The sequence below is a fragment of the Rana temporaria genome, chromosome 5, assembly GCF_905171775.1.
Source record: "Rana temporaria chromosome 5, aRanTem1.1, whole genome shotgun sequence".
Classification (NCBI taxonomy): domain Eukaryota; kingdom Metazoa; phylum Chordata; class Amphibia; order Anura; family Ranidae; genus Rana; species Rana temporaria.
Genome location: NC_053493.1, coordinates 760,511 through 763,630, shown reverse-complemented (window position 1 = coordinate 763,630; position 3,120 = coordinate 760,511). Strand labels below are relative to the sequence as shown.

The 3,120-nt window shown below is 47.3% G+C and overlaps 1 pseudogene; it reads left to right on the top strand.

The window, feature by feature from the left end:
* The first annotated feature begins 1,536 nt into the window (after window positions 1-1,536).
* On the top strand, window positions 1,537-1,655 carry LOC120942208 (annotated as a pseudogene).
* Window positions 1,656-3,120: the final 1,465 nt, after the last annotated feature.

Below are 3,120 nucleotides of genomic sequence, written 5' to 3'. Positions count from 1 at the left end.
GAAGGCAGGCTAGTCAGTTAGAGTTAGTGTGTAGAGGATATATACATATACATCCCAGGTGTTGTATATATATTTATACACTGTATAGTTTAGCTAGATCAGCTATTCCTAATTTACTGGCAGGCAGGTGATTGTGCTAGCTGCAGTCTTCTCATGTGGTGTATTGCCCGTGTCCTCTGCAGTGTGCACCTAAAGCTACGTGGTGTGTGTACTGCCTGTGTCCTCTGTAGTTTGCACCTAAAGCTACTTGGTGTGTACTGTCCGTGTCCTCTGCAGTGTGCACCTAAAGCTACGTGGTGTGTACTGCCCGTGTCCTCTGCAGTGTGCACCTAAAGCTACGTGGTGTGTACTGCCCGTGTCCTCTGCAGTGTGCACCTAAAGCTACGTGGTGTGTGTACTGTCTGTGTCTGTGCTATTTTTCTCAATGATTTTCATCCATATTGCAGGGACCAAACATTACATTAAAGCCGCAAGCAGTTTTAAATTACTTTTTTCTTATAGTAATCTCATTTTGTGCAGGGACAGTTCTAAACATGTGCCACTTCACAGGCATACTATAGACACCCAGCAGGTACAATATTTAAAGGAATTTTAAATTTTTTTATTTAAGCATCATTAAAATCACCAAAAATGCTCCAGAAAAAAACGACCGTTTTTAAAACTTTTTTTCTATTGATACATGTTCCCTGGGGCAAGACTCGGGTTCTCAAAGACATTTTACAACAATAACTTGCATATTAGGCTTTAAAATGAGCACTTTTGAATTTGAACGTTCGAGTCCCATAGATGTCAATGGGGTTCTAAATGTTCGCGCGAACGGTCGGTCCGTTCGAAGGTTCTGGTGCGAACCGAACGGGGGGGTGTTCGACTGATCCCTAGCCAGGAGCCTAGAGCAGGAAGCTGTATCTTAAAGAATTAGTAGTAATAACTTTTCTAAAAGTTTCACTTCCCTCTGTTGGCAGAGGTTTGGCACAGCTAAACACTCTATTAGTTAGGCCGTCCGCCAAATAGCTGAAATTCAGTTCATCAGGGTTTGGACTGGACCAGTAACTCATCCCTAGTGAGAACATATTGAGGGTCCACAAATTCCCTGTCTATGGAGGTCTACAAAGGAAAAACTTTGCTTTTGGCCTTGTATGGGAGACCGCCAGAACCTGTAGGCTTTTTGTGGTTTTTGTTTTGCTTTTTTCCCAGGGTGCTAGCTTTGCAGCGCCAAATTGAAGAGGGTTGAGGGCTTCTTTGGTGGGCGCCTACAGGTGCTGTACGCTTTTTGTTTTTTGTTGGCTTTTTTGACCAAGGTGCCATCTTGGAAAGCCCCAAGTTCAAGAAGGCCAAGGGCTTCAAAGGTGGGTGTCTACGGCCCTATCACACTGAATGCACCCAATCTCATCTGATCGTGGAGGTTAGGCATAGTTTGGCCTGGATAGTACTTGGGTGGCAGACCACTGGGGAATACCAGGTGTTGTTGACTTTTTTGGCCAAAGTGCCAGATTGGCAGCCCTAAGTTCAAGTAGGTCGAGGGCCTCAATGGTGGGTGCCTATGGCCACATCACCTTGAATGCCCTCGATCTCTTCTGACCTTGGAGGCTAAGCAGGGTTGGGCATGGTTAGCACTTGAATGGGAGACCCCCTGGGAATACCAGGTTTTGTAGGCTTTTTGTTTTTTGTTGGCCTTTTAGGCCAAGGAGCTAGCTTTTAGGTCCCAAGTAAAAGAAGGTTGGGGGCTCCAATTGTGCGCGCCCACAACCATATCACCCTGAATGCGCCCAAACTCGAATGATCTTGGAGGCTAAGCAGTGTTGGGCCTAGTTAGTACTTGGATGGGAGACTGCTTGGGATTAGCAGGTTTTGTAGTTTTTTTGCTGGCTATTTTGGCCAAAAAGCTAGCTTGTAGGTCCCAAGTTTAAGAAAGTTGGGGGGCTTCAAAAGTGCGCACCTATGGCCACATTACCCTGAATTCTCCTGATCTTGTCTGGTCTCGGAGACTAAGCAGGGTTGGGACTGTTAAGTACTTGGATGGGAGACCCCCCTGGGAATACCAGGTGCTGTAGACTTTTTGGTTTTCATTGGCTTTTTTGGCCAAGGTGCCAGCTTAGAAAGCAGGTCAAGGGCTCCAAAGGTGGGTGCCTTCTTCTGATCATGGAGGTTAGACAGAGTTTGAACTGGATAGTACTTGGGTGGCAGACCACTGGGTAATACCAGGTGCTGTTGGCTTTTGTGGCGAAGGTGCCAGATTAGCAGCCCTAAGTTCAAGTAGGTTGAGGGCCCCGAAGGTGGGAGCCTATGGCCACATCACCATGAATGCACTCAATCTCTTCTGATCTCAGAGGCTAAACAGTGTTGGGCCTAGTTAGTACTCGGATGGGAGACTGCTTGAGAGTAGCAGGTTTTGTAGGTTTTTTTTGCTGGCTATTTTGGCCAAAAAGCTAGCTTGTAGGTCCCAACTTCAATAAAGCTTCAACAGTGAGCGCCTATGGCCACATTACCCCGAATTCTCCTGATCTCGTCTGGTCTCGGAGACTAAGCAGGGTTGGGACTGGTAAGTACTTGGGTGGGAGACCCCCCTGGGAAAACCAGGTGCTGTAGACTTTTTGGTTTTCATTGGCTTTCTTGGCCAAGGTGCCAGCTTGAAAATTGATGGTTCAAATAGTGGGCGCCCACGGCCACATCACCTGGACTATGCCCGATCTCGGAGGCTAAGTAGGGTCGGCCCTATTGCATGGTTAAATGTGTATTCTGAATGAACTCCATCCTGACAGATCTGAGCTTTGTTCGAGGATATACGATATGGACCTTCTCCCTCTTGGCCGGATCACGCCATGGCCCAGCCTCGTCTCCGAATTGTATTGCAGAATGTTGGAGTCACTGAGCACTTCATGAGGAGTTTTTATTGGGTACTGTCTGTACACAGAAGTCAGGCGGGATGTTGGGTAATTCCATAATCTTGCCGATGAACGGTTCCCGGAGAATTATACGGCCCGGGGGAGAGCGATAAGCCATGTAGAGCAGCAAGTTACGGTGACCTTTCTTTATTCTTTGAAAACCACCAGCTTCAGGAGGAATCAGCGGCCTCATAAATCACCGTCACTCACCGGCTTGTAGGGAAGGAGGGACGTCGGA